The sequence below is a fragment of the Melitaea cinxia genome, chromosome 12 (genome assembly GCF_905220565.1).
Source record: "Melitaea cinxia chromosome 12, ilMelCinx1.1, whole genome shotgun sequence".
NCBI lineage: Eukaryota > Metazoa > Arthropoda > Insecta > Lepidoptera > Nymphalidae > Melitaea > Melitaea cinxia.
The window spans coordinates 8,954,264-8,979,169 of record NC_059405.1 but is presented as its reverse complement, the minus strand read 5'-3'; the positions used below and the strand labels follow the sequence as shown (position 1 = coordinate 8,979,169).

Here is a 24,906-nt window from a genome sequence, read left to right as displayed (position 1 = left end):
ATATAGCGGATGTGTGTGTATGTACGTATATACAGGATTTTCTCTATCACTACCAACGGAAATTTACTCCCCGTTGTGGTGGTAGATACCCCTTGGTCTCCTGCTGTGGTGAGTAAGGTAGTTTTGCCGGTAAAAGTGGGTGGTTTTGGGTGGCAAAAGTTTTGAAATTTATATGTCTATCATTTTCTATCACGTTAGGATTTTTCTGTTCTTTTTTATGTTCTCTAGAATGATTAAAAATTGTGACTACGATATGAATTGATCAATTATTATCTACTTTCTAGAATGTTTTACAATAATAGGATTTAATTCATAGGAACTAAAATACTTCAGGATGGTCAGTCGTCACCTAGAATGATCTTAAACGTTTTAAAATATTCTCAAATATTTGAAACAATATAATATAATCAAATTTGATTCAAATACTGTAAATGATTAATAATGATTTTAAATGGACGACCATCATTTCCAACTGCTTGAATCGTCCCAAATGTTTTAGAATATTCTATTGTAATCCAAAATGATCTAGAATATTAAAATATACGCAAATAAGTGGTTTGATTTTCGTGAAACTTTTTGAATTTCCGTAATTGAATTTATCTGAGTCTTCTACAGTATTCTGGTACTGGAAATTTCGACTTTCAAAAGAGAACAAAGTTCAATGTTTTCCAGAACACAGTAAAGAACAAAGTATAATATATAACTTCTAGACTGTTCTGGTACTAGAAATTTTGATTGTTTATCGTATATAAGCTGAAACTCAGTAAATTTTCGTCAGTTTCATTCTGGTATCAATCAAATGACTATCGACGGGAATTAAAAGTGAAAAGTGAACAAAGTTCAGTGTTATGTTCAGTGCGGGAAATTGTTTTTACTTTTTAAAAATGTCGCCAGTTTTATGGTATCAAAACCAGCTTGTTACAAATAATACAACCAAAAAGATTTGATTCAACTTTTTACTAGAGAATACGAAAATACTTTTTCCCCGACTCGTTATTTTACCCAAGCAACGCCGAGTTTCGCTGCTAGTTACAACATAAAATGTTCATTCATACGTAATGTATGACAAATGTTTTGACCATTCCGTTTAAACCGTTATCGGAAAAGGAACAATTTCAGTCACGTCACTAGTCAATGTAAATGTCGGCCAACAGCGGAGTCGTGTGCACTGGAATGCAAGCTGACTACTTTAAGAAGTCGAGTGATCTCAATATCGATATTTAATTGGCCCTTTCTTGTTTTTTGTCGCCTGTTTTTAATAATACATGAATGAACATAATAGGTATTGTTGTTTGACGTAACATTTATTTAAAACCTTTCTTTTGATAAAATTAGGGCAAAATGTCTTAAGGTATATTTGATGTTACTTGACGTTTAATCGATCATTTTATTGATATGTATGCTATTTATTGGTAAGGTCATTGAATAATAATAATTAAAATTAACTACATATTTTTAATTCATATACATTTCACGATCACGGTTTAGCCTGTAATATCCCACAGCTGGGCATAGGCATCTTTCTTCATGTAAAAAAAAATTTGGTGCTTAATGCATGAATCTGCTCAACTGGCGGATATATGCCGGGGGTCTATGCCCCCAGTGGGATGATACAGGCTGATTTTTTTTGTTTTTTAATATTTTTTACTATGGATCGCTGTCAGTTGTATATGTTAAAAACCGGGACTGACAGCTTAACAAGGCACGGTAAGAAGACCCAACAAGGACAGACATCTAAACCGGAAAGGAATATTTGTACAAATACAAATATTCATTCCAAGCCGGAAACGGACCCATAAACCATCGATATTTAGTCGCATGCATGGTGCATGCACCACTACACCAGAGTAGTAGTTATATGCATTTATACTATCTTAATTTGACGCCTACATTATTGTAGATAGTTAAGACGGTAACCGTTAAAAAGTTATAAATAAAAAATATATATATAGATATATTAATTATTCATTTACCAATGTTAAATTGTTATAGAAGTAGTTAATTAGACAAAGGCGTTATAATAATACCTTGATTAGTAAACGTAATTGATATTCTAAGCTAGTTATGATTTATATTTTAATGTTTACGTACCTATTTTGACAAGCTTTACTATAAAAATATTACCATACAACATATACTTATGCGTTTCTGAGAATGTTTAATTAAGAACGAATACGGTGCCGACAACTATCGTATCAACGCAAGATATCTAGAGATAATTTTTATTCCACGTTAATACACTTCGTACTGTAAAAAGTGGTCAATGCCTGTACATCCTTTCGACAGGATTTTATGACCGTTTTAAAACCAGTTAGCGCAAACTTTATTTAAAAAATTGTTAAAAGCGATTTTTATTGCATTATAAAGGCTCCGACAATGATGGACGATGAAGCTTCGATACTGAATCGTGAAATATGTGAAGAGAAAAGGTAGGTATGCATCTGTTCAAAATAAGCTAATTCAGTTACTTTGAACTCTATATTTTGTTTTTATACATTTAGCCACAAAAGATATCGCCGTAATTGGAGAAGATAAGATTTATGATAATTACGACAAAGAGTTTTCACTATCTTCATGGTCATCACATAAACTAATAGTGGAATTCGGAATTATCTCCCAAAAGTTTAAGAAGCAAGAACTTCCATTCTTAAGCGCTCTTTCGTGTTAAACGTTAAAAAGTAACTTGAGAATTTAAATAAAAGAAACCTAACGGTGTATTAAAGATACATTAATGTTTGTCTACATAAAGCGTCATACGCATTACAAAAAAGATGCAGCTTTTCACTTGGGTATGAGCCAAATTTTTTTTTTTTTTTTTGTTATCGCAGGGGCTACCGACCTAACCGCTGCGGGAGCTTTCAGCAGCTTTAATTGGAGGGTCCCGGATCTGTAGGCAACAGGATCCCTCCAGCGACCGGCTGGAAGCGGCGAAAAGGCCAGACTTCTCCTCCATGGGGACTGTCCGGCTCACCCTGAACCAGGTCCAGGACTCGTCGTTGCCGAGCATCGCGGTGCCAAAATTATCTTGATAATATAATATTTTGAAATTGTCTTTAAGCCTATAATAAACTTAATTAATTCAATATGGTTATTTTTTGTTACTTTACGTTAAATGGGTGTGAGTGAAATAATCTTATAATAAACATTGACTTATTTCATTTTCATAAAATAGGATCAAAATTGTTGTTTGAGTGAAAAATCATACAAACAAACAAAGTGTAAGGATGATTAATCTATGTTTTCTACTGAGCACGAGATATATTTTGAACTCGAGCACTTTACGCGATATATTTTTATTAAGGGGCAATATCCTGGAATTGACATTGCGATCGTTGGTTTATAAAAAATGAAGAAAAAAAGTTATTGAGTAAGGAATTGTTACATTTTATTAAGTAACATTTATCATAAAATTTATTGAGCACGTAATTGTAATACTAGGGTTTTTATAAAGAATTAAGGTAAGTAAATATTTAAAAATAATAAAAATGTAAGAATTTTTTTTTTTAACTGTCTACGAGTGATTTGTAAAAAAAAACTATGTTTAAGATACCGACTTCAAAGCCTTAACACAAAAAATAGCTTAATAAATATTTATTTTTTTATAAAATACTTTTATTTGTATTCTTCTTTTAGGCTTGAAGTCGGTAGCAAGCCAAATGTTACACTTGCCGTGACTTCATCTAGAACAAAACAACTCAAGCCTAGTAGGAATTTTATTACAGTAATTTACCACTAAACATTTAAGCTGTTTATAATATTGTTTTATATTGTTTAGGGCCTGTCACCGACTTACCGGTTCTTACCGAGTAACTTTAGTAAGTTATTTTTTGGTTTTTTAGTTTTTGAAGTCAGTTTTTTCAAAGTTATTTTTTTTAACTTGTTACTTTTTAGTGTTTATAATAGGTTTCTTTGTAAACTACAGTAGGACATTTCTAGATTAGATCAGGTAGACTATAGTATAGTATAGTCTTTGTTTTCCTCTAATAAAAGCCGTACGAAAAAAAAGTGAAAATTACATCGTCCAAGTTCTACGTATAAGACTAAATCAAATTTGTATAGAACCAAATGGCAACTATTCCGCATCAAACAAAAAAATAATTAATCGGATATTCGATATCGAATAATATAGTAATAGGTGTACATTAAATAAAATATCGTGTAAATGACATCGTACAAGTTATGTGCATTTTGAACAAAAATGCACATAAAATAAAAGCCGCTGAGCTAAACTGAATTAAATTCGTATGGGACCAAATAGCAAGGATCCCGCATGGAACAAAAAATTTATCAAGAAAATCGGATCAGAAATCTCCGCGTAACCAGTTCCATTCATATAAAAAAATACCAACCGAATTAATAGCCTCCTCTTGTTTGAAGTTAAAAATGATACACAAAAATTTACACAAATCATAAGTAACGAACATTTTGAGGACCTGTTTTTAAAAAAAGATTTCAATTCAACCTTAAAGTACTTATGTATTGCCTTCTATTACTGGTGAAACTGCTGGTTCAGTCGCAATTTGTAATTAATTGCAGATAATGACCGATATATAACATTAATTAATCTTGTCAAGAGAATAAACCTAGTGATATGATAATCTTTAACAGAAAATGGTTTGTTTAAGACTTTTTAATAGCTAGTGTATGTATATATATATTGTAACTTGTTGCCCGGACAGACGTCGTTCTGTTAAAAGCTAATAGATTATTATTTATAATGATTTTTTTTTTGTATTGTAAAACCTTCCGTGGGTCTTAAGGAACATAAAAAAATAAATCAGCCGAATCGGTCGAACCATTCTCGAGCTATGCGTTCAGTAACATTCATTTTTATTTACATAGAAGATGCTTATGTAGAATTGGATTTAATTAATATCGAGAAAATGTCACATGCAGCGTATCAAAGATATAATTGTCTTAATACAAAAAATGAAATAGGAGAGACAAGGATATAAATTGCATCTTTTATTTATAGCTTTGATTTACAAATTGTTTCACAATTTTCATTAGAAGCCACCAACCAACTTGTTTCGAGTGAAATTAGTAATTTGTTGTCAATTTTTATGTGTCGATTGTGATTTTTTCCTTTTTATTGATATAAAAAAAAAGGTTAGTGAAAAGGTTTCGTTTGCTACGTAACAATAAAAACCAAATTTTATTTACAATTACTAACCATTAAGAAGGGGGAAGTTCTCAATTTGAATATATTTTTTTGTGTGTTTGTTACCTTGAATTAACTGAGGTCGAGAACAGCAGGAAATTTGCTGCTTAAAATATGGAACAGCCTGACTGGGGTGTAGTGCGTCGACCTAACATAAAAAAAGGTCTTAGCTAAATAATACAGTTTTCGAGCAGTGTTGTGTTCCTGTTGGTGAGTAAGTCCACCAGAGCTTCTGGGGTGAATTGGGGATAGGATCGGCATCGCGCTTTTGATGACTTCTGGTGTTGCAGACGTCTATAAGCTATCGGCAATCGCTTACTATCAAGTGAGTCGTACGCTTGTTTGCCGACTTAGTCATATAAAAAAATAACCTCATAACTTTTTAATGGGTTTGTTTGATGACTCTATTTTTAATTTAAAGCTATGCCTTGTGGTATTGTCCCATTTAAATTTTGAGTTGACTACTTTCGTTGTCGTCTAAGTTACTTTTTCCGTTTGCAAGTAAGCACAATTATTTCAATAGACAAATAAAGACGTATCCAGATAAATACATATATTTGTTAATTTTCTATTTATGTAGTTAAAATGTTGTACGTTAAATGATAATTAAAATGTATATTTTAAATTACGCATTAAAATATATCAAATATTCCCATCTTACCCCAATTGTAATTTGTAATCATCCATGTCCAAAGCTGGATGGATCTTACGGCGGATAAATGAGATAATTACATAACGCTCACTCTTTAATTATTATGATTTTAATACTAAACATTATTTTGAAGTCTCTTGAAGTGATTTTCTGTTACAATTTATGTATTTATTACAAATTAACAGACCACAACATAACACGACCTAATTAACCTGGAAAGGTTAATGAGGTAAATTGGAAAATCGAATCTATTGTTGTGAATATCGGTTAAATAATGCATGTCGGTGGAGATACAAAGCATGATTTAATTATTTTGCATACGAAACACAAGTAGTGTTGTAATTGGATAGCACAATTTAAATTCAGCCCCACTCCCCAGCCCAGAAGCCACTCTTAGCTCCCTCAATATATTTCATGTACAAGTAATTACAACACAGTTCCACTACCACCTTGGAACTTAAAAAGCCGTGATGAAGCTACTGGATTTCATATAAACAGGCCGAAGACGGGCAGCGTTGCCACAAAGCCGGTCCTCAGATCGCCAACCCGCCTGCCCAGCGAGCGTGGTGACTATGGGCAAAACACATGAGTTCGCACCATTTTTAGCGCAAACTTGGGGTGATGACAGATAAATATGTATATATTACTTATTAAGTGACACATTTCTGACATTCCTGACGCTGTATCGTTTATGGCCGGCAGTGTTTACAAAGCATCAGTTATTTCGCCTGCTTGCTTATTTGCTGTTTCAATAAGTAAAAATAAATAAAAACATTATTCTAACGATAAACGGTAATAATAGAATTAGTGAAAAGTCAAATCAAAATTAACATTATTAATATTTATTGAATACTTTATTGCATATTTAGAATAACATTGAGAACAAAAACAATATTTAACTTTAAAAAAGTGCACAGGCGATCTTATTACTAATATTACGTAATCTCTCACAGACTACTGAATAGAGAAAATATTGAAAACTTTAACTTAAACCTTAACTTTTTTTATAAGTAAATATTGTTACTAACACACTAAGACACTATGGATGTTCACGTCTGAAATAAACGCTTATTATTATTATTATTATTTTTAACAATAAATATAAAAATTATTTATTGAAACTACATATTATTATATAAAGTACCTACTCGTATATGATGTAAGTAAATTGAATTTAATTAAGCTAAATATAATTTAAAAGTATATTTATTCAAAGGTTTTTTAAAGAATATATTTATTCTCCACAATCTCGATTAATTATAGTTCGATCATGTATGGATGTCCTTTCGATACCGCGAAAAGGCGTTGGACGGCAGTTATCGTGAACACCTGATAACGATCGTTACTCTTGATAAGGAAATAATCCTGCATTTATTTTCCCGGAATTTTGCCACGGAGGAGCATGAATGCTTAAGTATCAGCTTCTTCTATACAAAGAGTAGTTTGGAAAAATAATATTTTAGAAAAAATTTCTTTTTACATTTTATTATAGAGTCTCAAAGTTTTAATTACGCTATCTTCTAAGTATTTAATGCATTTCATGTACACACAATATCTAAGTTTATTCTACTGTGAAGTAGCGTCAACAAGGAAGCAATAATTCTCTGAAATCCTCTCATTTGTAGGAGGAAGAATTTATTTAGCTATACGACTTTAAAGAGCCTTTGTGAACTAATGAGAAACAAATTTAATATTATTTAAATTACGCTTTGATGTTGTTGATAAAGTTTATCTAACACTTAAGTTATTGATATAATTTATCGACAGAAGGTAAAACAGGTCTAAGCAACTTTTGATTTTGAAGGTTGTAAATGGAAGTATTCAACAGATAAAGTGAAATTTGGTACTTGAAAAGCAAAATATATCATATATTTTTATCTGCTGGATAACATTATACGTCAGAAAGCTTTATTAGGAACTGGCTAAGTAGGCGTTATGAGTACTATGAATCCACTATGATTAGTAAATTTAGTACTTGTTACGATGTACTAATTATGATTCTAATGAACTAAAGACTGATTAAGTTACTTCCATGAGTTACAGGTATATACTGAGACGTAAGACGTTATTGTCATGTAAATTGTTACACATAGCATGTTAGCATTCAGGAAGATATAAATTAGATGAATGATAAATTCACCAAATTCCGTTCATAATTCTAATATGAAAATGATTCATTTTAAAAAAGACTTGCTTTTTATTTTAAAAAAGACTGGCATAATAAAACTTACGTTACACTGCAACGTTATTTGCCAGTAAATATCTCACTGGATAAAGGCCTTTTGTATTTTGAAGTAGAAAAGATCGCGGCTAAATCCGCCATACCGTTCGAATACGCGTAGGCGGATATATGCGGCGTATCTATCGCATCGAATATTTTGAAATACATAGAAGTTCGTAATTATTGTAGATAAAACTACGAAACAGTATTTAGGCACTCGATAAAAATGAAGAGTATTATTTGCAAAATAAAAATCTTATAAAATCACAAATCTATTTCAAAGTAACGGTATCACGCAGACAAAATCGCAGTCAAAGCTAGTTCTTTACAAAGCCAAACTGCGAATGAGTGAAACTAATAACGTATATTGTTGTGTAATGTTTACGCAAATTTTACTTATTATAATGAAACAGCTTCTTCGGATTTTATCGGTGTTTATAAGTTTTTTAGATGCTCGATATTTCGGATACTTTACAGCAACCATGGTCACGTCCGATAAAGTTGTTTCATTATAACTAATACTTAACGTAGATTGGAACTCACTTTTTTTGTTAAATTGGTATGATTTTTTTTTTTAAGTAATTTCATTTATGCACAGTTGGTATTCAAATTCTCGAGTTTATATTATTACTAGCGACCCACCTACAGAATGTCTTTATTTATAGTATTATTTATAGTATGAAGCTAGCTTATAGCATGTTTATTAACATAATAACAACATTCAAATATGCGTCGTTAGATTACACGTTGTTACAGAATGCGTTGAAGAAATAAAGGTTCACTGCTCGTTTCCCGTAGGTGATAGAGTGATAATTTGTAGCCTATATGTTGACCCGACTTCTTAATAATATTCATGCCAAATTTGAAGTAAATCCATGCAATACTTTTTGAGTTTATCCCGCACATACTTACAGACAAACAGAAAAACAGACAAACAGACAAAAATTCTAAAAACTATATTTTTGGCTTTGGTATCGACTGTAGATCACACCCCAAGTATTCTTTAAAAAAATATTCAATGTACAGTTTTGACTTTCCTACCATTTTATTATATGTATAGATGGAAATTTAGATAAATCGATGGCTCCATAAATACTAAACAGTACCATTAGTCATGTTTACTAATCGTGTATACGTAGGAAGAAGCTTTAGATTACAAACTACACTTGAGTAATTGCAGCTGGTTATTTTCGTTTATTGTACAGATAGTATAATAAAAGGAAATTAAAAAATATTTGGAATAAACCCAAATAATTTTTTTACTATTTTAAAAATATGTTTAATAGTTCATATCATATTATTAGAATTTGATACTTCTAAAAAGTTTAATAAAACTCAAAACCCCAAAATTTCTGTCATCGTACATAACAAGTAATAACATCTGAAATAAGGTACTTAATCTAAATATTTTATTTCTCAAATTATATTTTATGAAAAAAGTTCAGACCTCGTAATCTAATATTACATTCGTGTTACTAAAACTGATCAAAGACTTCTCTAGGGCTATTTTTACAATCCAAGTATTTTACTAATTCATATTATAAGATGATACGTTAACACGTTTTGACGTCCAAAACATTCTCTTAACTTTTGGCTAAAGTTTGTTTAGTAGTACAGTACTAGTTTTAAAAAAGTATATAATTAAACTTATTCTATTAATCACAGTATTTAAGAAATGAAATAAAATTTTTAGTGGAGTTAATTAGTAAATTAGACTGATAAATCTCCATTTAAACCAAAATCAGATATTTTTTATTATAATATTTTTACTTCAAATAAAATCCTTTTACTTTGGACAGATAATCAGTCTGCTGATCCTTAAATTATTAAGACATAAAGTTAAATTTCACAAAACAACTCCTTAAATATGTTTTAATTAATTAAACTTATTTATGTTTTGAGCTTTATACAACTTTCAAGTAAATAATATTTTACCCAAGTAGAGAAATACGTAACCCACTTAAGTATACTTTTTTTATATGTATAACTAGTTCGGCAAACAAGCGTACGGCTCACCTGAGGGTAAGCGATTACCGTAGCTTATAGACGTCTGCAACACCAAAAGCGCGCGCCATCGCAAGATTACAAGCGCGTTGCGGACCTTATCCCCAATTCCCCCCAGGAGCTCTAGCATGACGATAACACTGACATGTTTTAAAAATGTAATACGAAAATCTGCTCTCAGGTCATTATTAAAATTAATTATTTCAATTTTTTGTATAAAACTAGAATACGTTTCACGATTTTAACAAAATGATATATAAAATAATAATTTTAAAAAATTGATATAGATTGGTATAGCTTCACAGTATATTTTCGAAACTGAATCTGACCAAGAACAACCACTAAAACAACACAGTTTCTTTCTTATCAACCTTTATGTTAACTTGTGTACTTTTGCTTAAACTAAAATATTTTGAATATTATACTGAATAAATATAATCTATCATACAAAGTAGTATGCTTTTACCTTTCTATTAAAATTGTTGGAAGCTCACTATATATTTTAGGAGTAGACAAAAATGTAAGGAAGGTATATCTAAATTAAAAAAAAAAATTAGTGATCAGTCTTCAAGGAGAGAATCATATTTTTTACTCAATTTCTGTCTCATCATCACTTAAACGTTAATGAATTTGAAATTGTATTCTAATTTGGAGTCGTCAGCCAAAAAAATGCAAATTAAAAAATGAACCCCTTTTTATGGTCCATAAATAATGAACTTTTCCTACAAATTAAAAGTTTTCCGACTAATTATAATTAGGTTCGTTTTTTAAAGTTTTACTTTTTACTTTTGTTCTTTTTTCACGGCCTTTTTATTTAAATTTATTTATAAATTAATGCGAAAAAGTAGAATAAGAACAAATTGCTATTAAAACTTTCGTTGAAAGTAAAAATAAATAAATTTATCTTAGCACTCAAATCACCTTATTTAATTTTAACTTTTACTTTATTAAATTCGTTGATACAAAATGTTAATACGGTTAGATTTAACAATATAACGACGTAAATAACTAAATGTAATTGATGATAGGTTATTTGAAATTAAAAAAAAAATCTTACGTAAAGATTAGTTGATTACTTATATTTGCATATTTTTGTACGACATAAAAATCGATTGTGATCATTTAATCATTGCTTACTACTTCTGATTAAGCATTTATTTTTTTAAATTTTATGCACTTAACTTACCTTATACTTTAATGAAGTATATAAGCGCGATTGACCAATAAAATTTACATATTGCAAACGAATTAGGTGTATTATAAACTAGCATTTTTGCACTTACGGAACATTTTATTAATTATACTTGTCTATTAATATATATCTTTTTACAATACAGACAATAGTATTAAAATCGAATTAAACATATAATTAATCGTTCTTAATTTTATTTGCTTATGCCAACTTACCTCGTAAAGTTACGCGGTATATTCGCGGCCTGCGGCCGTGGTGCGACACGTTCGCTCCATGCCGCTAGAGAACCGATACTGTCTGACGTCTGATAAAGTGATAGCGCCCAACAATGATATTTCAACTGTTTTTATTTATTTTTTCAGTTTAAAAACCTTATGATAAAGCCGTTAATTGTAGCTTAATAAAAACTTTTTCAAAATTCCTATTCAACTAATTATCATAAATGTGTCAGATATGTATTATAATATTTTTTTTTAATTAACAAAATCTAGTAATTAACTTGAAGAGTATCAAAATGACCTGGTTGAAAAATATTCAACAAACATTTTTATGACAATAGTAAGCGCAAGACATTCAAAGATAAGTTGAATAAAGTCAGTAAAATTGAATAATTTACGATATGTAAATTTTATTTCGATTATTTGAACGTAAAAATCTCATGTCGAATGATTTCTACTTAAGTGCCTCTTGGTATGCAATTGAAGTATAAATTTTAAACAGTTTGTACGTGGTATATGTGTATAATAACAATTTGATTTACATTTATTACTTTTCGATCTTCCTTTTTTTGATGGTACGTTTAGAACAATAAAATTGAAAATCGTATATTTAAAAAAAAAAAAAAAACAATTTCATGCCAATATCCAAAAAAAAATGTGTAATTTATTATATATTTATAAATTTGTTAATGTTATGATATATTGTATTGTATAGACTTATTTCCTTAGAATATCATTCTTCTCGAATTTAAAATTACATATCTGCTTTATTGAGTGAGAGATTAAATACATTAATAAAGCAAAGTTTAAATTTAAACTTCTATTATTAATAACAAACAATTATGTTGTAGAAATCTGTTTGTTATAAATGTATAATAAATGACAATTATTGCTAGAAAAAAAAAATAAACAAAAAAGGTAAATTAAATAAATATGAAATGCTTAATTAACATATGTTAAGTTTGAATTATACTATACGATGCGAAAATATGCAAGTGGCTATATTTAAACCAATAGATATACTCGTCCTCCGTAGCACGAATGCGCTTCGCAGTATCAACGACACTCGTAGGCGTTCCTCTAAACTCAAAAGGCGGAATGTAGGAGTAGACTGGGTACAAATCAATACAGGACGTAGAAATAAAATACAGAATATTCAATACGATTTTTCTTATCCTAGAAAATCCAATTTTACGCGCTGTTCCCACCTAAGGATTAAATGTGAAAGCTCAATAGCAACAAAACGAATAAAAAATAGTCGATTCCCCTAAATTGCTTAGGGTGTCCGATATAGAGCTTGGTTGTGAATCCTTGAATAGTCAGATCACTAGAGGGTAGCTCCTTAATATAAGGGAATGGGAAACCGTGAGGATAGCAAATGGATATGAATGATATGTGGATTTCAACCCTCTTTTGGATTTAATAAATCCTCTTTTATTTCTTGATAATTGTATTAAAGTATATAATTTTTGTAAATGTTCAATACATATAAAATAATTGCATATGCACGTAAAAAATCGATTGTTATACAGTTCAACGTTTTTTAATAAAAAAAATTATATATATGAATTCTGAGCACATATATAATTGTAAATTGCCATTGGACTTTTCCTAATAAACATAAAATACATTTAAATGGTACAGTTGAATGTAATCTATGACAATATAACGGGAAAAAGAAACTTTATCGTAAAACGTATAATTACTAATTATTATCACTAAATCAATATACATTCCATTCCTCTCATAATGAGATGGGGTTAATTTAAAATTTTATCGAAATTGTTTGCATATTGACCATAATTTACCTGTCAATGACGTCTCGGTCGATTTAATTGAAAATGTTTGTCGAAGCTCGCAATACGAGTATAATGCGTTATTATTTATAATTTACTTAATTAAAACGAATATAAATAGTGATTGAAAAATATTAAGCTGCATAGTAAAAATTAATTACTTAAAAGTCCAATTAAAAATATTAAGACCTGCGTTATTATTTTACATACATTGCTTTTATTAACAATAATGGCACAACTTATTTAGGTGGTGTACTTGAAACAAAGTTTAATTAAACATGTTTGCAAAAATTGTGTTTATTTAATACTACGTTGGAATAGTAATATATTTTATAACCGACATATGTTACTACTTAGCTATGGTAATATATTTTATAACCTAAATACGCATCGCATAAGTATTTTTTCAGTGTAGCTAAAAATACTTACAAACAGGCTACGATGCCAATATTTAAATACTGGCCATGCCGCGACTTATCATGACGTAATTTGAATAGTTACCAAAAGAAAAACACATTAAGTCATTCAGTTTATTTTATAAACGAGCGATATATCCCTGTAATATATTATTAAGTTGAATTAGTTTAATTTCATACAGCTTATACGAAATTTTTAATGATCTTAACAACTTTGAAAGAAAGAATGTAAATAAAAGTTAACAGTTTTTAAAGTAAATAAAACACCAATTAAAATTTATTCCTAATTTCGAAGTTTAAGGTCCATTAATAATTCAATATTACTAACCATATTTAAACTGTCTAAAATCTGTGTCGCAGGACCGATGATCGCTGGAGCAGACGCGTCTTGGAGTGGAGATGAACGCAGTGTGGGACGCCCTCCGACCCGCTGGACCGACGATCTACGTAAAATTGCCGATGCCGAAGGATCATGCTCTGGATTCTTATTCAATGCAGATAATTTTGTTTGTATAAATATTTGTTTTTGGTCTTGCAGTTCGTATTATCTCGCTTTGAAAATAATGAAAAGGAATTCGTGCTAGATGTTAAAATAAACAACTGACTACTGAACTAAAACTGAACTAAAATTAAATAAAGAAAGACTTATTATTATAGCTAGGAAAACTAGCCTGCAACCCTTCTTCTCAAAGGAAAAAGGGCGTTGCCACTTTTAGAAGAAATATAAGCAGGCTGTTTAAAATTAAATCAAGTCAGAGTAAATATAAAATTTCTGCGAATAAATAATCCTTTTAAAGACTCACCTTAGTATCTACCTACTTAAGAAATTTAAAATTACACTGTACAAGCTACATGCGAGTAGTCAACTATGTAGTTGATAAACAAACTTAATCCATGTAATTAAAAAGAACATTATTCTTATAATTAGCAGGAAACTTGGTCGTAGGTCTTTCTTAAGTTGAGGAGACGCCACCCACTCAGTGTGTTTTAATTTCTAATTAATGATAACATTAAAAAGCTTAAATGTAAATTGGTAAATAATAATGTTAGCATAATCTCGATTATTTTAATAAGTTTCGTGACGTCATGCAACAGTGTTAATAAAAATATATATAAAGTGATAATTGTTGTATTTGTAAAAAATAGTAATAAATGGAAGTTAAGTGTTCGGTTTTTTGTCTTTTTTTTTAAATAAATAAGTTTGTTTCTCCTAAAAATAATTATTTCAGACAAATTTATAAATTTTAATGAACTACTTAGACCTATTTTTGTTCACTTTTGGACGTATGCTATACAATACAATATATATTGTATTCAATCACACAGTCACAAATCAACTACTGGTACATGTTGTCTATAGCTAGTACGGAACCTGTGTATATTACATTTCTAAAATAACCATAACATAACTTTAGCTTTTTTAACTCTGTGTGTCACCCAATTCCATTTTATCCTAAAGTTTACGCGTTGATCCTGTTTATTATTTTTAGTCTTGTAAAAATAAACTTAGAATTAAATCTTTATATTTAAAAAAAATCTAAGAATCTAAATCAAGTCATTATCACATCAACATATTATTTCAAATGTTCATTCAATATCCTTCGTTCACTCCGTTTTGATATTTTGCTATTGGAGACCAGTCTTTGTAACATTATACTTGTATATTAATATGGCAGACACTTTTTATACGAGTTCAAGCGCTTTTCATAGATGCCATTTGTGGCAATATCTAGTTATGACAAGCTTTCCTCGCCTTTTATATATTACCTTTCAAGCGAATGGCTTTTGTTCAACAGGTGACCGACTCAATCATTCTACCTTATATACTGAAGAAACCGAAGCTACCTGTATAACATAAACTAATAGTATCTAGTTCCGAATGACAAACGACTCTGTAAATTGAGGTTCGTGTAATATATTAGTCTGCCAATTTTATTTTCGTTGAAAAATCTGTATATTACTTCGCAATATCTTTGATTATTTGAAATTGCTAGTAAAGTAGAATTTACAGTCGTTTATACCATCTGGTTTGGTCCCCCAAGGGTTTAAATTCAACGTTTGAATTTGAACGTAATGCTCTAACTATCTCTTTTCTAGTATTCAAATTTTTCCAATATAAAGATAAAATAACACGTAGACCTTTTGTTAGAGTGAGTCGAGTTCATATCATCTAACGCTATGTGTGAGAGTCAGTCAATCTACCTTTACAAAAAAAAAACTGTTTTACACGAAAAGTCGATTTCACTTTAGCCTATCACAGTCCACACTTGGACATAAGCCTACAAGTTCAAAAAACATGGCGCGAATTCATTTTGTCCATAGACACCACGCTGGGCAGGCAGGTTGGTGACCGAAGGGCTGGCTTTGTCTCACCGAAGTCGTTTTATACGATTTTATCGCGAAGTTGATTTATACGTTTTTAATTAATAAATTTTGAAGAAGAGAAAAACGATATTATAAAGAAAAAAGTCAGTACTAGCTAGTTACGTTAGTACTCATTTCATTCATTCAATTAGACACTGGCTTCCAATAATGCCATAATTGCTCGTTATACATATTTCACTACTTTATATACATATAATGTCTTTTCGATAAAATGAAAGTAAATTTGACTGCCCGTTGCGTTGTCATAATTGAAATACCAAATCAACCTCTTGTTTGTTTAAAGAATTGGTTCTATTTTTATATAATACTCGTAATAATAATAATTTCTTTATTTCAGGTAACAGTTGGCCCATAAAACAATTCTTCTTAAACAATTTTCATAACACATATTACAACTAGAAAAATTAATTAATGTCACGACAATTTGTAAAATACAATAATACAATAATAAAATCACATTAATAATAAATAATATCAAATACAAATAAATCATTTTAACAATAATTTCATTATATTAAAACTAAAACAACTAATTACAACAACACAATGTCAAATAAATTAAAAATAATAATAATTAATATTTGAAGCTTTCGCTCCGGCATTTGTATGGCAAGGTGTCTATCGCAGCAATGCCGGAGGTAGAAGCAGTCAAAACGCTCCGCGATCATCTTCAGCACACTGTTTTGGCTGCCCCTTACTCTACGAACAAAAGATGCGCATCTCTTACGCATGGTGGTGAGGAAGCAGTCGGTTCTTGCGTCTGCAAACGTGCCTGAGGCGCTGCAGCATCGGGGCAGCCCCAACAATATCCTGAATGCATTATTGTAGAGGATACGGAGGTCACTGTATCTTTTCTTTGTGTAGTCAGCCCACAAGCTACACGTATAAAACGAAGTGCAGTATGCTCTAAAAAGTGTTATCTTTATTTGGGCTGAGCAACCAGCAAACCTTCGAGCCAACATGTTCACTCTAACTGACAGTGCCCTCCGCTCCCTCTCAATATCTGCATCATCCCTGAGACAAGTGGTAACTATATGCCCTAAATACTTTGCTCCACCTTTTTCCAGATTCACCAGAGGTGGATTCAAATACACCACGGGTGGGATATTCTGGGGGCATTTTGTTCCGATAGCCTCAAAGACAATGCATTGGCTTTTTAAAACATTATATTTTATAAGAATGTACTTTTATTTTAAATTTTAATGGGTGTATAATTTCATTCTGTATTTTAAAATACTCAAGTAATTTTTCGAAGCCGTAAATGGCTTGTGATTTATTGGGTTAGCACGCGTCACTACTTTTTGTTTACGCCAAATAAATCTAGCTTTGAGTTAATCTTTTAATTTTCACGCTGCATTAAAAGTGAATTATTCATGCGACTTTCCGATATTTAGAAATTTTGTTATGACAAACAAAATAAAGTACAGTGTCCACTTGTATTGATATTTTACGTGACAGATCATTATTAAAATAATAATAATTATTATTATTGTAGTTGTAAATAAAAAATGCTTAAGTTGTGTATTGTATAGTATTCTAATACTGATGTGGTAGATATTAATTTAAAATAGATATCTCTATAAACTCTGATAAAATTTATTTGTTTTTATACGAATATTAATTTCTAGATATAAGACAAAATGTATGTGTGTATGTTATGTTTACTAAAATATCGTGGCACTAACATGTATTTATAATATTATTAGTCTTTCGTATGAAACCTATTGGAACGTGATTCTCATACAGCACGTCTCTAGATTCGGTGATCAGATCCAAAGATCCCAAAATGTATCTAGTAAAAATAATAATATACATATTATATTATTATCCGACTAGTTCGTTGGCGCAGTTTGTAGTGACCCTGCTTTCAGCTACGTGGGTTGCGGTTTCAAAAAAAAAGAAGTATTTAGCTATATCAGCCGGGTGTTACCAATATCATAAACATTAAGTTTCTTACCATAGGAACAGACAAACGTGTGTGTATGTTTTAAGATATATATATATATATATATATATATATATATGTGTGAAAGTAACATAATTATGTGATATAGCTTGCAATAAATGGTCACCTGCATTGCGTTTATAATAGTAGCTTGTAGCTTGTAATTCACGATTGACATTATGTTTCCATAACAAATGTTGACGGAAACGCAAACGAGTGTAGTTGTTGATATAAACATTATTGGATTTGTATTCTAGAAAATATACAAGATGAATTATGTTTTCTAGCTACATGTTATATCCTGTTTTAGTAAAATATGTTGCATATTTTTATAATCGCACAAATGTAGTATTTTACATTCTCTTACCAAAAAAGCTGAAAAATAGCAGTTATTTTATTTAAATAGGACTGAATGACTGTGTAGATTTATATCCGAGTAGCTTTCTGACAAGGACTGTAAATTAGACTATAAATATACTATACCAATTATAGGACCAATTTTCTGGGGTTAGGCGAGGCAATCAATACACTACTGGACTACGCGATTGCTAATGAAACGCTGCAATAGCTGGAATTAAAAAATGACATAGTATTTAGTTTCTATTTACAATTACTTTATTAACGTCATAAAGCTAAAGTGTTTGTTCGTATATTTATTTACATGTTATTTGCTCGGAATAAAATTTTATAAATTATTTGGCGTTAGTACCTACAATACAATACAAATAATCTTTGTTGTACCCGAAAGATAACAAAAAAAAAAACAGAACAATAAAAATGTACAAAAGGCAGTCTTATCGCCAAAAGAGCGATCTCTTACAAACAACCTTTAGGTTAAGAACGTGAAGAGAATAAACCGGAATGATAATTAACAAATACAAATGGGTAGCTACCTATATAAAAATATTTAAGTTAGTTGAGTACTATGCATGGGAATTAAAATTAGTCAAAGCAAGATAAATATAAAGCTAATAATTGTTATAATAAGGCAAATTAGTCTGTAAAAATCATTAATACTGATGTCATTGATTTTTGAAACATTTATAGTATAATCTCATGTATGGTGTGTTTAAATCACCATCAGATTGGTTGATACTTTTTGTATTACTCCACTCCTGGTAGTTGCCGCGTGAAGTTATACAGCCTATGTAGGATCTTACATTTTTATCCATTACAAACAAAATGACCTTGTCTTCTTCGTATTTTTATTTTTTTTTCCTTTTTAACATATGCACACGGTAGGTTGTTCCTAAGCTAAGCAATTTAATGCTTGTATTATATGTAGGTAACAGTCGCCTGATATTGCTACATTTTTTTGATAAATACGTATAAATAATACTTATATAAATAAATCCATATATCGCACCCAAGGCGGGAATCGAACGGGCCAGTCAGGCTAGTTATAGTAGTATAGATGTGATTACTAATTTATTGTATGCTAACACTTTTTATTTTTAATGCATCTTATAAGTAATATACTATAACAGAACAGGGTTATTAAGACTATTATCGCTTTCATTATCACTTGAATATACTCAGTAACCGAATACTGTTCCTGCAATTATGACTTCGTATGTAAATGTAAGACCCTTATCTAATGTTTTCCTCTAGTTTCTGTTTCGTCTTTCTATTTAATTGAAACGCGACTATGATAACTGTAGACTCGTTTATTATGTCTCATGCCAAAATATAAAAATAAAATAAAAGAAAATTTTAATAAAATACTTAATATGAGAGAGAGATATAAAGAAAATTTGAGAGAAATTAATGAATTTAAATATAATTATTTGATATAAAACACGGTTGTTGGAAAAATATGGAAAAGAATAAAAATGAAACTTTGAAAATAAAGTACAAATCTTAAACCAGGTTTAATACCAAATGATAAAAAAATCCGTTAAACGTATTTCTCTTATCTTTGTAAGACATCCAACTGTAATATTAAATATAAAACAGTTTCACTAGAATTATATTTGATCTCATAAAATATGTGACTTGTTCAACTTAATATCGTGTTCATATAACAAGACATTACGAAAATGATAGGAATTTTTCATGTAGGTACGTCTGAAAAGTCATTCATTGTTATGCATGGCTGTATGACAAATGATTTATCGGTTTGGATTGTCGTTCGTTAACAAAGGAATTTGTTACTTCAGAATTCGGGACGAACTCTGGTATTCTCAGAAGTCTTAAAAAGGAAAATCTTTAGTACCCACGTTTATGTAAATATGTAATAGAATACAATGGACGATTTATCGCACAATCTAACCGTTAATTTTTATTAGCGAAACTTTCTATATATACGTTGTTCGACTTCTGGCTACGTTCCTTCATGAGGGGTTTTGCAGGTAAATCACGTTTCATGTGGAAAAAATATTTCCAGCCCTTTTTTAAAATACTAGTTTTTTTTTTATGTACATAGTTTTACATAGTATAGTATCATTGATTTTCATATGCCTCCTGTAAAGATTTGGTCACTTTATAAATTTTTAAATCGCATATCCAAATATTACTATTGTTGTTATTATTTTATTTTTACAAAATCCAAATTAAAGTTATGTCATGAAACCGATCTTTTTCATTTATTTTAGACTGTCACAGAACTGTGAACCTATAATCAAATAATAAAAAAAAACCGTATGATAAATGTAACATTTAGGTACATGAAGTTTTGAAAAAGGCTCGAGCAATAAAGAACTCGTATTATTTATTTAATTAAAAAACTGATCATACTTTATGCGAAAATAAAGTGTTTATATACTCGTATTAAATTATTATAAGTGAATTTTATAATAAAATTTGTAATTAATTTATGATATTTTAACATGGTTTTCAAAATAATACTAAAGCGCCACATAACAAAATGTAATAACGAACTCACACACAGTTAACACTAAATCGTTGCCAGAAAAAATAAAATAAAGCAATAAATTATTCGCACACCAATCGTTTGTTTACTTCCTAACTGCAGTTTCTATTTCGTGTCCTATAACCAAAGGTTGTCTGGAAGAGATCGCTCTTTCAGCGATAAGACCGTCTTGTACATCTTTCATTTTATGTTTTTTTCTCTGTTGTTTCTTTTAATGGTGTACAATAAAGAGTATTATTATTATTATTATTATTAAATTATATAACGTAATTCGAGGCTTATAAAAAAGTGCGCGCGTACAAAGTACACATGTCAGAAGTGAAACTTCTTTGGCATACTAATTTTTAAGTCTCGTTTATCTATACTAATATTATAAAGCTGAAGAGTTTGTTTGTTTATTTATTTGTTTGAACGCACTAATCTCAGAAACTACTGGTCCGATTTGAAAAGTTCTTTTAGTGTTAGATAGCTCATTTATCGATAAAGGTTATAGGCTATATATCATCACGCTAAGCCTAATAGGAGCGAAGCACCAATGAAGAATTTTTCAAAATCGGGGGTTCTTTTTTCCTTTTGAGAGCTTCAGCTGCGTGCGCTGCGGAAACAGTTAAAGTTTCGCAAAAATCATGTATGACAGAATTGTTCATCTTTAAAAGTTCTAAAAAAAGTCAGCGACAGCATATGTCTATCTTTAAAGGTTGACTCACTATAACCTTTTCTATACTAACCAAATTTGTTCTAAAATATTGCATTATCTGCGAAGGTGTTTTTATAAACATGACATTAATACAAAAAATGTTTAGAATCCCTAATGTGTGGGTAAACACAAAAATAAAATCGTACATATTAAGAATAGCATGGTGTCGTCTCCTGTCAAAAGATTTTCATTGTAATATGAAACTTTGAATAGTTACGGGTCTCTGTAAAAGAACTCACTATAGACGGCGCCACGGTTCGCTTAAACCGAAAATAAAAATCATCATATCAAGAATTTCGCTCTGGCGGGTACATCGTTCCATAGCTTAATTGGCTAGAGCGCCGACACGGTAAGTCGGAGACGCGGGTTCGAATCCCGCTGGAGCGGTCAATTTTTGATATGATATTCAAAAAATGTTTAGAATTCCTAATGTGTGGGTAAACACAAAAATAAAATCGTACATATTATGATATTAATCCTTATCCAAATAAATGTATTGTTGATTAAGAGTATGATATTGATAGCAGAAGTAAGGTCTCAGGGAAAACTAGCTTTGGCAGTAACGTCGTCAGGAATCGCTGCAACTTTATTAGCAGGTAAACGAACAGCTTATTCCACTTTTAAACTGCCTCTAACTGTTTCTTTACAGAAAGATAGCGTGTGCTCTATTCGTAAAAATGGCCCATTGGGAAAAGTTTTGCAAGACGTCACTTTGATAGTCTGGGGCGAATGTACCATGATCCATAGAGCTCATGTAGAGGCTCTAGATAGGACTCTTAGAGATATTAGAAGCTGTGATAAAATCATGGGTGGGATTACTGTTATGTTTGCAGGAGATTTTCGACAAACTTTACCGGTAATAGTAAGGGGAACTAGAGCAGACATTGTAGTCTTGCCTTAAAAGTTCCCCATTATGGAAGTTTGTTCATATCTTAAAACTATCAACGAATATGAGAGCACATTTGGTGGGAGGTAGTACAAATTTTCCCTTAAAAGTTACTTTTAATAGAAGAAGGAAAAGTGCCTCATTTTGAAAATAAAATTGTAATTAATCGCGATTTAGGAGAAAGAATGACTAGCATTGAGGATTTAATATCGAAAGTTTACCCTGATATCGTCTAAATAGAAAATAAAGATTATCAATGTACGTCTCAAAGGGCAATATTGGCGGCGAGAAACAGTAGACAAAATTAACGACCTAATTTTAACTAAACTTCCAGGGAATATAGTTACCTACACATCTATTGATAATGTAATGGATCAAGAAGATGCGATCCATTACCCACAGGAGTTTCTTAATTCTTTGAACCCGAGTGGCATTCCCCCATATTCCCTCAAGTTGTAAATAGGTGCCCCACTAATTTTACTAAGAGACCTTAAACCACCAAATTTATGTAATGGGACCCGACTTCAAGTCAAATTTCTGCGCAACAACGCGATCGCAGCAATAGTTTTGACTGGTCCAGCAGTTTTTCAAACAGTGCTTATACCTCGCATCTCAATGATTTCAAATGAAATTCAATAATTCACCTTTTAATTTTAAAAGAATCCAATTTCCCGTTAAGTTATCTTTGGCTGTAATAATTAATAAATCACAGGGAAAACATTTAAATATGAATCGATTTACGTCAAGACTGACACGGCCAACTCGCGTTGTCAAGATCGGGTTGCGGGGAAAATCAGTATGTTCTTCTGCCACAAAAAAATAAAACTAAAAATATCATTTACGTAAAGTACTTTGAAATATATTCTTATAAAAACTTCTTAATTGCGATCATAATAACAGAAACTGACGCGGACGAAGTCGCGGGCAACAGCTAGTATTTATATAAATCTAACGTTTTAGATTTCCGTTCCAGCGTCATCGAGAAAAACGTTGCCGCTTCATCCGTAAAAATTTTACCCTCATGCGCCTAAAGAAGTTTTACTTCAAAAACATAAAAGAAAAATAATACTTAATATTATTGATTGACAAAAGGTATTTGAAAGACACTAGTGACCGTCTGCAACGACACCAGCATATCGAAAGTTTAAAATGATGCATTAACCCTAAAGATGAAGAAGAAGAAGTACCATATAAGCAAAAAAGAGAAAAAAAACTAACGACATGTAAATTACTATTTCTAACTTTTCTACATATAACTGTCAATTAAGCTTAATCAGTGTAACGCGTTCACGTCAGTTATATGTCAAGTATCCACTATATGTAATTAAGCCAGCACCATACAGTGATAAATGCTTTACAGTTCCTAACTTGACATGCGCTGAATTGATCGAGACGATGCCATTAAATACTTTGTTTTATTATTGCTTCTAAAATAGTTTATTTGGTGTAAAAATTACAGGACAGCAGGAACAAAATGGTTTCGTAATTAGCTTTAGATTAATTTATCACTATTGTAGATAATACGGGAATATTATTAAAAAGAAAGGAATAAAGGGATAAAAAGTATTCTGTGTGTTATTCTCGTTCTCGAGCTGTCTACGTTACAAAATTTCATTACAATCACACATAATATACAAATATCGTCACAAACTTTCGCATTTAAAATATTAGTAAGATTCCAAATTCCTTGGTTCATTTTTACCTTTGAAAAAAAAACCACGTGCCTCATAATTTATTTTAGATCCCCACAAGATTTTCTGTCCTACAAAAGTTGAGATGAATAAAATTATGAATAAAAGAAAACTTGAAAAATTCAAAAGCACTTTCTAGAATTAAAATCCACACGTTCAGTAACATGTCCCACTAAACCGTACTCGTTAACCATAATATATTTATTTTTGAACTACAGTAAAACTGTATATTTCTATGAGTTTGGAATTTTACACACATAACAATTGATACAGCTCATTAACTTATTTTTTGTACTTTTTATGTAAAGATTATAACTGTTTATGAACTTTCTTAATATTATAAAAATAAAGCCTTTAAATGTGATATTGCAAAATTACGTTAATGTATTAAAAGAACCATGTATTGTATATTTTATGTTCAGATGATGATAATATATAGCTTGATAACACTTTTAAAAGATTACATTAGGAAAACTGCGTAAAGCCGGAGAAACGAACTATTCCCTCTGGGTTACGGCTACGAGCAGTATGCCCTTAGCGCGAGATTACTAAGATTGATTAAAAGTGTGCAAAACATTAATAAAATACTAAAGTAATTCATTATTCACTAACTATTATATTAATATTGTAACAAATTAAGATGTATTTTTATCATAAAACTGATTTATAAATAGATGATATAAGTGCCCAGATATTCGTAGTATGAAAAGAGTTAAATGTACACATCCGCTCTCATAAATTATAATCACTAACTATATTCATTTATTTCT

The 24,906-nt window shown here is 30.4% G+C and overlaps 1 long non-coding RNA gene across 1 annotated transcript; it reads left to right on the top strand.

Moving 5' to 3' along the window:
• Positions 1-905: 905 nt before the first annotated feature.
• LOC123658553 lies at positions 906-23,801 on the top strand. Its single transcript, XR_006743910.1, has 3 exons — positions 906-992; positions 14,921-14,930; positions 23,789-23,801. It is a non-coding gene; the product is annotated as an uncharacterized LOC123658553 (long non-coding RNA).
• The last annotated feature ends 1,105 nt before the right edge of the window (positions 23,802-24,906 follow it).